The sequence below is a fragment of the Aquila chrysaetos genome, chromosome 7 (genome assembly GCF_900496995.4).
Source record: "Aquila chrysaetos chrysaetos chromosome 7, bAquChr1.4, whole genome shotgun sequence".
NCBI classification, from domain to species: Eukaryota; Metazoa; Chordata; class Aves; order Accipitriformes; family Accipitridae; genus Aquila; species Aquila chrysaetos.
In genome coordinates this window covers 3859677-3874577 of record NC_044010.1, presented here as the reverse complement: position 1 = coordinate 3874577, position 14901 = coordinate 3859677, and the positions used below count along the sequence as shown (strand labels likewise).

Sequence of the window (14901 nt, the reverse complement as noted above, 5' to 3'; positions counted from 1 at the left end):
TCTCTCCCACTCGCATTCCCAGATCCCGGAGGAGCGCGGCTGGGAGAGCAGACATCCACGCCGCCCGGTGCTGCACAAACACGGGACGGAGAGTAAGGCGGCCACAACTTTCCCCAGTTGCCACAGTATGGGGCGAGGGACACGGCGAGCGTTCCTGGCCAGCGCACGCACGGCCACCGATTTCTGACGGGGGCGACGCAGACAAACCCCTCCTTGGTGAAGATGTCTGTCCGGGTGCGCGTTTCCCAGCGGAGTAAGTTAAGAGCGGAGCTCGCCGTGCAGCGAGGCGATAACCCAGCCTCATACCTCCGCCTGGCCGCTGTCCCTCACGAAGCCCGCAGGCCTTACTTCACATTTTTGAGACCCTCACCTTTTCCCATCAGAGAACCGCCCAACCCCTCCGAAAGTCCTCGGCACGCCCTGCGCAGGCAGCTGTTACCCACGCAGCATCCCCTTCGCAAATCCCTGCTGAACAAAGCGACGCCGTCCATTTATTTATTTTATTTTATGTTTTTTTTTTGGGGGGGGGCTTCCCGCCTTGCCAGCAGCGGGGCGGCCTCGTCCCCACAGAGGGCGCCGGCCGCCCCCGCCGGCCGCTAGGTGGCGCCGCCGCTCCGCGCGTGGCGCTGCCTGCTTCCCGCCCTGCGCCGTGAGGTAGTTGGGGTTTTTTTGGGGTTTTTTTTTGGTTTTTTTTCCTAAAACCGGCGGTTTTTCCGAGGTGCGGGCTCCAGTGCGTTACCTCACAAACAGCGTTTGCACAGCCGACGGAGGGGCCGCAGTGTGAGGAGAGGTGGCTGAGAGTCGGAGGACCACGGAGGTGACCGCTAGTGTGAAATTCGGGTTTTGGCTTTCTGTTTGTAAAACCTAAGATTTACCCCCCATCTCCCTCCCTGCCTTCCCTCAGCCCCCAGAAGCTGCAGAGGGCAGCTTGAAGTCGTGCTCCATGGTGGGGTTTTAGAGGTTCAGAAAGTGTAAAAAGAGCTCGCCCCCTCCCAACCAAACACACACACAAAAGCCGATTTACTTCAACTAAATCTCGTGGTTTAAAGATGGTCGTGTAACTTTGAGGGCTACAATTTTTGAACAGGTGGGGACGGGTCTACTGGGCTTTAAAAGGCACGATAAACCCTCCTCCAGAGGTTGAATCCAGCGGCAAGGCAGACCCTTACCTTTCCCAGGGTGGGATATTGCAACACTCTTCCAGCACTGATGGAACCTTCCAGCACTGATGGAACCGAGGTTACTCGGCCAGTGGGACTCGGGTTTAGCCTCGTCCGCTGGGCCCACGCTTCGTGCCGACTCAGGCAGCCTGGCATCGCTCCCCCTTTTTGTAACCCAGAGAGAGGAGAAAGTCGGGGTGAACCGGAGGAGCGAGCAAGCGGCGGGGTTTTTGGGCAGCTCTCCGTGAGCCCCCAGGGGCGCAGATGGTGTTATTTCCACACACAACCCCCCCCCCCCCCCCCCCGGGGCCACAGGGTGCCCGCAGCTATGCTGGTGTGCAGCTGAGCAGGGGGTTTGGGATTTGCATGTGCCCTTTTGCAGGCCAGGCGCTGGCTATTTGAATGACAATGGGGCGAGGGGCAGGTTAGGTGGAAAGATGTTTCTCTGTCTGCATGGGCTGCTGCTGGCAGCTGCAGGCCAGCAGCCATCCTCGCCTCCCCTATCAATATCCTTTCCCCTGAGCTGGAAGGACTAAGGGATAATTTAGTCTTTATGCTAGTTTGGACTTTGCCTGATTACCAGCTGAGCCTGATTACACAGGCCTTGCCGTCCCTTCTGGGAAATCGTCCAGACAGCGCGGAGGGGCCGCTGCTCCTCCTGCCAGCGCTGCCGCTGCTGAGCCCTCTTATTTCATTTTGGATTGCAAGATGGGCTGCTTGTTCTCTCCGCTGTCCTCCCTGTGCACCCACCATCTGAGACCAAAGGACCAAGTTTTTCTTGAGGACCCTAAATCACATTCACACACAAGGCTTGAATGCAAATGCGTAGAGTGAGCTGCTGGGGAGCTGAGCTCTTGTGACTACTGATGTCATGGAGCTGGGCCCTGGAGCAAGGAGGGAGGTGGAGCCCATCTTCAGGTGGGCCTCCTTACCCACCCCAGTTTCCCTTTTCTTTCACAGCTTGGCACCTAAGCCGCAGTCTGTGCCATAGCTGCGCTGGGTGTCTTGGTTTTCCTTGTAACTGGGAGCAAGAGTGAGCTGTCAGGTAGAAACTGGTTCAAGCAGCAAAGCTGAAGAGCCATTCAAGCTGAACATCCCAGCTTCAGCTATTTCAGTGACAACAGAATGAGTGGCAGGCCGGGCAGAGTTGAAGTACTGGGAACTGGTAGCAACTAGCAGCTGCAGTCCCGCAGCCAGCCCATCCTCCCTCATCAATAGGGGACTGCCACTTAGGAGCACTTGGATCAGCCAGACACAAGATTCAGATCTCCATCCATATCAGCAGTTCTGCAGAGTTCAGATGAAGGGAAGTTTTGGCTTTGGACTTGTGCAATTTTCAAAGCTAATTAACATATGGTGTTTTACTTGCTGTCTCCAGCCCCTTTGTATTAGCTGTGATCCAAGTTTAAACACTGTAGATGGATTAGGGTGGTCATGGTCCCACATTCATTTGGAGGAGAATTATGCAGGGAGATGGAGGGAAATAATGCAAAACTACAGCCAGGACCAGTTTAAAAACATCCCTGCACAGCTGAGGTATTTCTGGAGCTGCCTGTGTTGCATGGAGGAGTTATCACAACTTCTGAAGCTCAATGAAAACACTTGACCCTTGACTTGAACTGAGACCTCTGGCTATTGATCCCAAGAAAACTTAGGAGAGAGGGCAGTCGCATTCTGCCTGCAGTGGCTCTGGCTCCCAAATGGTTCTGCCTGTTTTTAGGGGCTGTTGCACTGAACTCTCCCTCAAGCCTCTCTGCATCGTCTCCACAGCCTGTAGGTGACTAGGACTGTATGAGACTTTGGCTCATCATCTTTGGAGCTCCCTTTGAAATAAGTGTAGGCTGCTGTTATACTGCCTAGTAGTCTCTCTTCACCAGAGTACAAGCCCAGCTCCTACAACCTTTTCTCATAGGTTATATGCTCCAGGCCCCTCACCATCTCAGTTGATGCTTCCAAGTTTTTCAACATCTCTTTGGAACTGGGGGTCCAAACAGGACAAAATATCTAGGTGCAGCCTCACCAGCGCTGAGCAGATTGGGATAATAATTTCTCTTGATCCGCTGGCCACCTTCCTCCTAATGTAGTCCGGAATGTGGATGGCATTATTTGCAATGAGGAGACTCTGCTTGGCCTCCACTTGTAATCCCTCGGTCCTTTTCAGCTGAGTATAAACAGGTATATCTACACTGATAGATCATATAGGCCCAAGGAGCGCTCCTGTTAGCATTGGTGGGCCGCCCCACTGCTAGCTGGCATTTGGGATTTGGCCCCCTGAGCCCCATTGGTGGTGGTACCCTGGGCGTTTGTCCGTTTTCTGTTCCAGGCATCTGAAAAGATGTGAGAGCTGGGGTACGGCAGGGTGCATCCAGCTGCTGACAGCTGCTGACCCAAGCAAGTGTCAAAGGATTGAGCTCAAGCAGTGGTTTTCTGGTGACACCAGGACACAGCCTGACACAGGCTGATCTCTCCCATGGCACTGCAGGCTCAGGTAGCACAGTGCTATCCTGCGCTCTGAGGCACAGATGGTCTGAAAGAGATTCTCTGGTACATGACAGAGCAAAACATCATATGCAATTTTGTGACAACTTTACTGGACCAAAGAGCTGTCTTTCAGCATCCTGTTTCCAAGCTTGGCTAGTAGCAGCTGCGTAGGGAAAAGGTATAGCTACTAGGAGGAGGATCACTTTGTACCTATCAGGCTTATCTTTACAGCTTTGGGACATTTTGGAAATACCCACAGAGAGGAGTTTGACCAATCTTTCTATGACCCAGCATAACTGAAGCAGGATGACTCGCAGCCCAAGCTGTCTGCTGTCTTTGCAGCTGCACTGTGAGCTCCTTTTGATTGTACACAGGCACTTTTCCCCCCATAAGTAATGTAAAGGTGGAACATCTCCAAGTTATTGAAATGCTCTGTTTCAGTATTTCATTTTCAAGGAGCTTGTCACCTAGGCTTTTTTTAAGGTAAAGCAAAATATTTTCATTGATCTGAAAGTCATTTCTTTGCAAAGAGTTTTTGTTAGATGTGAAACTTCAAATTCCAGGCTGCTTTTCTGGTATGGGGTGAAAGCAAGAGTTGAATTTGTAGAATTGCCTCTGCCAAAAAGACAGAGGAAAACTAAGGAACCTTGATACTCCTAGACTTCAGCTGACCCTTCTGACTGTTAAGCTTTTCTTTTTCTGGATTGTTGGGTTTTTTTATTTTCTTCCCTTGTAAACAGGTTGTAATGGTCTGGCTGAAAGCATTCCCATTTCTTGCTGGGAAGAGTGAAAGCTTCTGAGCCATATTGTGTTTGCCAAGCCCAAACTTTGAGTGTTTTCCTTTGAAAAGCTTGGGGGCCTGTGTTCCTTGGTTGGCTGACTGGGTTTTTAAGAGCAGGATCTATTTTCTCTTCCTGGTGCCATGCAGATGCGCTAATGGGCAAAGTGTCAGCTTAGAGATAGTGATGTTGTTCTTACAGGCTGCTGAAATTGGTGGCTGGTGGTTTGGTCTCTTCTGCTAACTGTTGCCTGCCTAAAGTACTGTGCAATTAAAGCTGATGTTCATAGCTTGTGAGGTGTGGGCAGACCTCAGGAGGAATGTTGCTAACTGTAGGTATTGGTCCTGGGCTGGGAGCACTGGGAGGTGTGCTACAGAGATATAGGGGTTTCTCCTGAACTTTGTACCAAGTGATGTGTCCTGGCCCTGGCTCCTACTTGTGCTGCCTTCACTGACAGTGATCCGAGGAGTGCTGTGCTGGGCCGGCTTGCTGCCTGTTCAGGCCCATCAAGGTTTATTAACCGTACTCTGCACCACACTGAAGTGATGCTGCTTCAGGACACAAGCTGTGCTTCAGCTAATAAAAGCAGTGGGGCCTGAGGTGGCTTGCCATGGAGCTAGCATCGGAGCCTCCACCTTCATGGTATAGCTCACGTGCAGCCTGGACCCACTGCCTGCAGAGCTGCCTGTAAGCCTTTAGCTTGCTCTGTGCCACTCCATGGTTGGGTAGCAGGGGGGCTGCATTTGGGCTCTGCCCCTGCTGCTCTTATTTGTGGAAACTGGGCAACCGTGCATGGAAAAAAGTCGGCAGAGGGTGCCTTGCCAGCTGCTTGTCTGCTGGCAATAACCTGAAGCACATGTGTCGGTGCGATGGTGTTCAAGGGAGGTGTGCAGCTATGGAAACCTGCCTGTGCATGCCCAGAGAGCATGTGAGAGCTTGCGAGCAGAGGTACTAATGCTTCTCCGCCTTGGCCCTCCTGTGATCTTTCTGCAAACAGCCCTGCGGGGAGAACCACTTCATTTTCTGGTCTGCGTTCCCTACACTTGCAATACCTGGGGAAAAAAATGACAGCTCTCTTTTCTTGAGACTACATGTCAAATGCCCGGGGCTGTAATGAAATATAGATCTACCTGATGCTGGACATAATACACGGGTGTTTCCTTATACACTTGAGGAAAGAGCCTGCCATGTCTCCAGCTCACTGCAGCATACTGCGGCTGGAGGAGAGTCACTCTCGAGTTTCACTTACCTTGTTAGCTGACAGCTAAATAAAGATATGATGTTTGTTAGGGTATAGAGAGGCTCCTAGGGAAATATGATCAAATACAAAGGTCAGTCAGGGGCTTTAACCAAAGACCCTATTTGGGGTATTGGTTCCTGACTCTACTCGCTTTCGCCAGTGCTTGTTTCGGAGCCGCCAAGAGCCCGTCGTGCTTCTGATCTGGGGGCTCCTTGTTAAGCAGCTGCAGATGTCTGGCACGTCTTCCCTTCAGGCCTGACCCAGTTAGAGCTGGGGAGGGCAGGTGAACACAAACGGAGCCAGAGCTGACCTGGAGAGGAAGGAGGAGGCAGCGAGACCTGAGTTGCCCAAAAACCCTTTCCACGCTGCAGTGAGGGTTGCCAGCTGGGAAGGGGAGCAGGAGATGCTCTGTATCTGGAAAAGCTTACCGTGCTCGGGCAGAGACCTGCTCTTCCATGGCTCCAAGCATGGTCTGAGCCCGGCATGCAGCTGTGGTACAGTGGCTTAATGAGTTGCCATGTGCCAGCCATGCCGCAGTAGCCATCTGTGCGTGTCCCGCACATATGATGGATGCGTGGGGTGCTGAGGAACCCACCTCACCTCCCCGTCTTCGCAAGCTAGTTCAAGTGGCTTTGGGTTTGTCACAGACTGCGGGTGGTCACCTCTGCTCAACTTCCGCGAGGTGGCAAGCCACCAGGCTGCAGAGCTTGGAGTGGCTTCTCCTTCTCCAAAGTGAGGAGTCAAGCTTTGCTAGAAGGAGATGTTGCCCCACATGCTGCCCATGCAGGCATTCGCTGCCACAGGACATCACTGAGGCCAACAACCAATCAAAAAAAAAGCATCAAATATTTGTTTAAATAGTGATTCCGAGAATTCTATCAGTAAATATGGACAAGTATGCAAGAGCCGTGATGGAAACAGAAGAATTCAGCTTTGAAATGTTACAGCCTACCCTAGCCGCAGAGTTTGTGAGGTGATGTTCTCAATGGACAGGTAGTCCATCATGGCCGAGAGCAGGTTTTTGAGCACCTTTTCCAGAAGAAGCAGCCTTGGCCCTTGCCAGGAGGCTGGGCTGGATGAACGTCATCCCTGGTCTGGCAGGTTCAGCCTGAAACCTCTTCACATAGCTCACATCAGACCAAGACACACCAAATGCTCCCAGCTCAGCTTTTAGGCTGACTTGATGACAATCTTTCTTTTAAAACAGCCTCAACACCACATCGGTTGAAGGTTATATTTTAAATTCTGCAGCTGAATAAAAAGGAAATGACCTATGAGGGCTTTTGAAAAAAAAATATTTTTAATTAGTTGGTGAGGAGTCATCCTTGGTAAATGCCTAGTAGCTGGCTCGATGTGGGTCTTCTGTCTGCCTTTGTGTGTGGGTACATATGGTCTCAGTGGATGTGTATGGAGTGGAATCAGTCCTGTTCTGTAGGTCCCCTGTGCTCAGGTTTGTGTTTGTGTACTGGGAGCGTTAATGAGAACAGACTGCCTTTCTTTCCCTTCGTTCCCCAATCCCATCTGTTCAAACAAAAGGCTGAAAGGGAGAGAGAGCCGAGACCCTGCTGGTCAAGAGGGGATGGATAATAACACATATCCTTGGGCTACATTTCAGCACATGCAACCCTTTCAAGCTGTGCTAAAGCTTTTATTCAGGCAAGAGAAAGAACAACCAATATAAAATAAGTTTTTTTTCTCTTCTTTTTAAAAAAGCTGCATCAGGCCTGAAGGATGCTACATTCCGTTCTATCCCTCTAACGTTTTATAAAGCCGGATTATCAAAAAAGAGTCTAAAACAGCACTGATTATATATTTGTGTGTGTACAGACAGAGCACGGTACTGGGCTAGAGCGAGCGACATATGCAGAGGGGCCAGGGATGGCTTAGAAAGTCAATTTTCACTGTGTTTGCACATGGTAACAGTTCCAGATTCGTGTAATTAACTATACATCAAAAGGGTGTGAAGGAAGATATATTCCTCTCCACCTTGGGGATTTGATGGGTACTTTGCAATTCATGGTTAACCCCCCATTCACGTATTTGTCATTATGGTCGTGCCAAACAACTCATCTGAAGATCAAAACAGCTTTCTCAGGGACTGTTACAGCGAGAGCAGCACAAGAGATGGCACCTCGAATCCCAAAGCGGGTGCCGAGCGGCAGAGAGGGATGCAGCCCTGGATGGCGGCACTGGTGCTCAGCCCTCTGCCAGCCGTTCCAGGGACGTCGTAATGGTTTACAGGAGAAAAATGGTCTCAAATGCCATTAGTTTAATGCTTCATAATGTCGTTGTGTCTGTTTTAAATGCAATCACCAAGCTCAGGGGACACCCAGGACTAAAATAAAAAGGAGGAAAAGAGCTTCCAGAAATATAGCAATGGAAGGGGAGGCAGGGGAATCTTTGGCAAGTGAAGAAATGAGATTCACTGACTCTTTTCCATTGAGCAGGTAGCACATGAGTAATCAGTGTAGGACTGTTAAAGGGATATTCACCATGAGAACTGATTGCACCCAGGTTGCAATAAACACAGCAAAGTAATAGCATCAGTTTTGGGGAGGAGCAGAGAGAGATGTGCAAAACACAAGAACTGGTCCTGGCCAAGATTTTCAGAAACAGTCATTTCAAGTGAGATTTCTAGCTCTGCCTCATTTTCAGAAGTGGCACACAACAGATCCCACTGAATGTGTCCATCTTCCCCTACCAATCCAGCAAGTTTATTGACGTGCATGCAGGTGCCTAACTCCGGGGTGCCTGACTCCCACTGGCTCAAAGAGAGGGAGCCAGAAAAAAGAAACAGATCAAAAACAGTGAACAAGCTGAAGCTGACCTGTTCTCGCCAACAGAAATGCAAATAAAGACACTTAAAAAGCAATGAGTACAAGCAGTGGTTATGCTCATGTAAGCTTTAGAAATCTAAGTGTCTCATATCTCGTTTAAATCACACAGGTGGAGCTGTTTCCTTATGGATGAAATCCTCCCTTGGTTGGCATCTACCACTCCAAGCCAGGCAGGTACATGCTCCTTTCAGACAGGAGTTGTTCGGTTCCAGCAGTCATCAGTTATTCTTCTCCACGGCAGGATTAAACAAGGTATGGGGATCGTAGGACCAGCCAGCACTGCTCCTTTGTGTCCCTTGCCTTTTGAATCCTAGCAATTGGGAGCAACCTGCTTCTGTGCATCAATGCCAGGGGCTAATCTAATGTAGAAAATTTGCATGAGCAGCACATCCCCTCTCCTTTCTACACCTCTTCTCCCAGGGGATCCATCTCACAGGTAGAGTGCACGCTATGGCCTCTCTCTTGCCAATCACTCGAAAGCAGACCCCTTGAGCCTGGCCTAACACACAGTATTGATATATTAGCAGGACGTGCCTCTGCTGAATTCATCCATCAAGCAACCGCAAGAGGTGATTTCTAGGGATTAATGCGCCAGTGGGTGTATGCAGAGGTTGAAAGGAGAAGGGATCACGGTAGTAGCTGGTTTACTGAAAAGACAGAAAAATGAATGTGGCAGAAATAGGGCCCTTAGTGTTGCAGATAGGTACAGATCAATAGGTGGTTGCTTTCAGCTCTCTATTTGCTTTCTGCAATACCTTTTTGTAGAAAACAAGAAAACACAGGTTTTGACAACGCTTTCTACAAGGCTGGTTACATTATAAGAATCTGTTCCCAATGTCTTATAACCTAGCCAAATGTGACCCTTGAGGTTGAGATCTGCCGTGGTGGATGTCTCTGGTGGTTTGGATTGGGGGAGCTGAGTTTAATCTGAAGCAGTTCAAAAGCAGTTTCCTGGAATGAGGCTAGAGAAAAAGAAACAGATGCATCTGTAGTTTAAAATTGACTCGCACTGCCTTTCTTTGAGAAGCTCTAAAGCTTCTGTGGAGCAGAGACTAGACATTTGGCTTGAAAGGGCTTCCACTGCGGGGGATATAACTTCTGTCATATCCTGAAAAACTGTCCCAGTTTAGCCAGATTGTGAGCCTCCAAAGAAAACCAGAGTAAATCTCATTTGCACTTGCCCAACAGAGTGTTGTCAGAGTTTAACAGCCCAAACTGTCTGTCCATCCTTGACATGCGTGACCACTGCATGACCCATCCCTATGGAGCAAAGGAGGGTGCAGCCCTGAGCTGCGTTTTCCTTGCGATGTGCTTAACCATGTGGGTCTGCTTTGGTCCTGGGAACCACAAGATAGGACATGAAGCACGGGCTGTGGGAATACAGCTGAGAGGCACACACAGGAAAGTTTCTTTTGCATTTCACCAATGGCCAAAACTGTAGCTGGATAGACCTACAGCATCAGGAGTCACTGAGCAAGGAGAAAAATCAATTAAGTAGATATTTGCTGTCACAGGTGAAATAGATAAAATTCTTCCTTTAGTTCCTAATGTGAAACAAACAAACAAATAAATAAAGGGAATATTTTTCACTGCAAGCCATCAGAGACGTTTTTTGTAATCCCCAAATATATTACCTGAATGTGTTGTATTAGCAGGCTTCCAGCACAAGGCTTTAGAAAAACAGAGTGCTCATTGGCATGTGTTCAACACCCTTTCTGGGAAACATCCTGTCCTTTAACTGTCATTCAGGCTGTGTTTCACATCTTACCCCCCTCCCAGGAAAACAGCAGCAAGGCTGGTGGTATAAAGATACCTAGGTCTGCAGAGGTGATATTTGGATATGGGGGACAACAGTAGAATAGCATGAGAGGTGTCTTGGAGCAACTTTGGAAAAAGCTGGAGTTTCCAGCTGAACAAGCAAAACTGTATATGTCTTATGATGGAAATGATGTGCCTGAAAGAGAAGTTAACACAGCCAGGTAGGCAAGAAAAATATGTTCAAAGGGATACATCAAAGGTATTCAGGAAGTGAAAAAAATCAAAGAGAAGAGCCAAAGGTGTTCGTGCTGGCATCAGAAGGCCACTGGCATCAAGGAAGCTGATGAAGCTTGTCAAATATCTAGAGATAAGTAACAGAAATAGTAGGGTTACCATGATCGAAACAGTAAGATTGCCACAAATGAAATATGAACAGAAATATGGGGTCTGTGTGAAACCACAAGGAGAAAAAATAGAGCAAGGGTTGAAAGGCTGGTCGGTATTGAGCATAAAGGGTATGACCTACAGCAATCAAACTTGTAGACATTGAGGAAGATGCTGTTTGTATCAGGCCTGGACTTCAACAGGGCCCCAGCACAGATATCTCCTCAGCAGATATGGGCTCTGATAAACAGGAGGATGGCAGCAAGGTTACAGGACATTGAATGTGCTGTTGATCTTCCTGTTATCCCAAAAGGAAGGCAGGCAAATGACCATGAGATGCCCAAAATGAGAAATCAGAGATGTTGGGCACCAGCCATGCCTAAGGTTTATGGAGGCTGAAGCGAACAAGACTCTGAAGCAAAAACTCATCCCGTAAATACTGCTGATTCTGAAAAGTTATAAAGGACCCATTCCAAAACCAGTTAATCATCAGCAATCAAGAGAATTCCATAAGCAAGGAAGCAACTTTTCCTGGATGCAGTATACCTGACACCAAAATATCTGTAATCCTCAATGTCTTGGATTGGCTACTAAAGTACTTACTGAAGAAAGACACAGACCCAGATTCGGAGGGATGCTCAGCACTGTTACAGTTCAGAGTGGTACCACAACAGTGTGGGTTGTCACATGGTCAACAGGAAACTGAAGAACAAGAAAAATCCTGACAAAAATGCAAGGAATCAGAGTCCCTGGGGACTCTAACATACGAAAAGCCAACATAAGACAAATAATATGTGATTCAGGGACCCAAGAGTTGCTATTATGCATCCTTATGATAGGAAGCAAAGTTGCAAATGGTGGGATTAGCCCTACCACCATGGAAGACTGTTGTCAAATAGACTTGTCAGATAAATGCATACAATGAAGAAATAAGGAGTGTCTTCTCACAGCACCAGTAAAAATGAAGCTGGAGTGAGGCAGCCAACTTTTTTGGAAGGGCCTCAGACACAAACAGCAGAATCATGACGAGACTGTTGACGTAACATGACCACAGCGAGCAGACTTACTGCTGCTCACCAGCCGTGCTGCTGCTCTCTCAAAGGAGACATTAAGACAAAACAGGCTCAGCATTTGTCAACTCAGCATAGTTGGACCAGTTAATCCAGAGATTAACTGGCTATTTCTACTTTTTGGAGGTATTTATTCAAAGTTCTGTGCTGCAGGGATGTCAAGCATGGATCCTGTTATATGGTGAACCATATCAGTAACTGGCTTTTGGGACAAGCAGGCAAGAACAGCTGTGGTGCAGTACATATGGAGACTCTCATCATACTGTACTATCCACTCCAGGAGTGAATGATGGTGACCTCCTTGCTTCTGAGTACTTGCTGAAGGGTGCAGGCTTTTACTCATACTCAGTAATTAGAGAGTTTCTGCTCTCATAACTCAGTAGCCAGCAGTAAAACAGAGGCTAACCCACAGCTCTGGATCAAAACACCCTGGGATGTTGAACTGCTTGAAAGCTGGCTCCTAGTTTGGTGGATGGAGCTAATAACACCTTAACAAGCTGACTGACTACAGATGGGCAAACACAGTCCTGCTCAGCTCCCTTTCTCTGCTTCAGATGTCACTGTTAGAAACAGTGATTAGATCCCCATGCGGCTACTCTCAAACAGTAAGAGCCAGTTCTTGTTTCTCCAGAGGCACATACCAGAGTAGCTCAGTCACCTCATGGGACTGAGCAAGCACCTGTGTTAGCCAAGGGTTTATATGCCTCTCGTGGTGGGATGGAGCTAGGTGGGACTGGTCAGCTTCAGAGACAGGGTGGGACCGGGCAGGCTGCAAATTCTCCCGCTGGGCAGGTCAGGTCCTTGTACTGCTGACAGAGCGTTTGCAGTCTAAACACGTAAAGGGTGGAAAAGAGAAGCATATGTTGTCTCCCAGGAGGATGTGAGACACGGAGAAATACCAGACTGGCTGTGAGATTCAGAGATTCAGAGAAATGGCTTTGCTGGTGTCAGTCAAGCCAGAAGCTGCAACTCTTAGAGAAACTCAAGGAGCCACCATGCGAAGTAAGAAGGAGCCAATCTGGTGTGGACAATTCTCTGAGTGTGACAATGGTGTAACTTTCACTTGACAGAAATTTCCCTGCTGAAGATGCTATTGTTTTCAATGCAATTATCTTTTACAAGGTTCCTCCAATCCACCTAATCATCTATATCTTAATGTGCTTTTCCTTTCTACATTGTCACGTAAAATCCATTTCCTTTCAATTTACTTCAGATCTATCTGCATCCAGATTACTGCAACTTGGACGCACGGTAATTAAATGCGGTTTGTCTAAGTAGAAAGGCAATGAATGCTATTACGGCTTGTTTATGCTAGCAAGCAATGCAGGTTTCTCTGTGCCATCCTGCCAGCATGGCTTAACCCTACCCTAGAGAGACTGTGTTTTACGCCATATGCAAGCTTCACCATGCATTTAGTCCTTGGGCCATCTTCTGAGATAGATTGCTGATGAATGCCCCTTGGGTTTCAGATTCTGAGACTTTGAAATATTCATCCCACTAGGATCTGCCTCAGTAGTTCATTTTGTGCTGGCTCTCACCTGAACCTCCATTTCTGATGGAAATATTTAAGAGGCTACTGACACCATCTGCATGGTTAAAAAGGTTACAAGGGGGTTCTACCCTTTGGCTACAATGCAGCCTTGTGCTAAATCCCTGTGCGACTGATGGGACTTGACCCTGGCCTTGGCTCCTCATAACACTATGCACTGTGGGAGCTTGTAAATCTGTACTCTAAATCCTGTTTCATGTAGTGCTTTCACCTTTTGGATGCTACCGAGAAGCAAGTTGTTTGGTAGCAAGAGTCCTGGATGTCTTGAAATGATACAGAGGAGGTATTATGAGTGTGTGTAGGTCAAGCATGCACTGTAAACCCACCTGTGAGAGCTGCTTTAAGAGTGATTCAAGAAAAGGTCAAGTGAGGTAAATTCATCTTTACAGAGTAAGGTTCAAACCTTGGATACTGTTACAAGGTGAATGGAGTAGGGAAGTCTTGCACTGATTTACTTTGTACGTGGAAGCTACTTCATGGGTCAAGAAATCTGGTAGTTCTTCTCAAGAAATCCTTTGGCATTGATGAGCTTTGTGTGGGGAGCCCAGGACTGGGAGAGCCATGGGGACTGCTCTGCAGTTTTTTTAAGATACTTTCTTTGAAAGCCATGCTTTCTCTGATATAGGCTGAACCAGAGAGTGTAGACTTTGAGACAGTCATATGACTATGTACAGGAAAGTGATTTTTGCCTTTAAAGATAATTTCTGAATCTCTGGATCCTTTTTATGATCTGTTTCCCCATCAAGAAATCAGGGATGAGCATCCCCAAACCACTTTTGGAGACCCCATGCCTAGCTGAGCAGCAAGACCTGGCTCATGTTGGAGATGGTCTCTGGCGACAAAATTTAGGCTGGTCTGTTTGTGCTGGGATTGTCTGAATAACTACATATGGTGTCTGAGACTGCTTGTCTGTCTCAGACACCTTTGAATGCCTAAGAACCCCCAATGGCATGAGCTTAGAAGATGATCAACCATTCCCCCCATAGTTCATGTACTCCCCTGTTCTGACTCCTCCATGTCACCATTTTAACCTCCCCTTCCTTTTCTCTTCCTTGTTTCTTTCTCCTTTCTGCAGCTTGAATCTAAAGTATGTGAAATTTTTGTAGGTTTTAATAACCAGGATGGCTGAATCTAAACTCTCAAGCCTCTCATCAGTCCTGTCTTCTTTTAAACGCTTCGCTAGATTAGTTTTATTTAAGGTCTCCTAAGCTTAGGTTTGCTTGGGGTAATTCAAGTAAGGTAAGAACTTGTGACCTTGACTAATAAGACCTACCTGTTCAGAAGGTAGTCCTGTCCAAGTAAGGACTGAAAAAAATGTCAGGACAGGAAGATAGGGACCAAATTCAAGGCAGGACCCCATCCTGCATTTGACCATCCTACAGTACCATGATTATCTTCAGGATCCTTCTTAGGATTGTTACTCTGGTGACAAACATAACTCCATTGAGATCAATGGAACTGCTGTAGGTTTACCTTTATGTGTCTGACATCAAACTCCAACTCTTTGGCTTTCAGGAAAACCGCATTTGTTTTGCTTATTGCCCCGGGGAACAAATCCTCCTCCCTCCCTACCTAAAAAATCATATTTATCTTGTCACATTGGCCCACTGGGGACTCACCATACAGAGAGCTTTCACGTTTGG

At 47.8% G+C, this 14901-nt stretch overlaps 1 long non-coding RNA gene across 1 annotated transcript in view; it reads left to right on the top strand.

Annotated features, from left to right (window-relative positions):
- LOC115343935 overlaps positions 1–14901 on the top strand; it is a 48613-nt gene that overhangs the window by 30639 nt on the left and 3073 nt on the right. The window contains exon 2 of the long non-coding RNA XR_003924337.1: positions 8607–8749. This is a non-coding gene — a long non-coding RNA (uncharacterized LOC115343935). The remainder of the gene's footprint in view (positions 1–8606; positions 8750–14901) is intronic.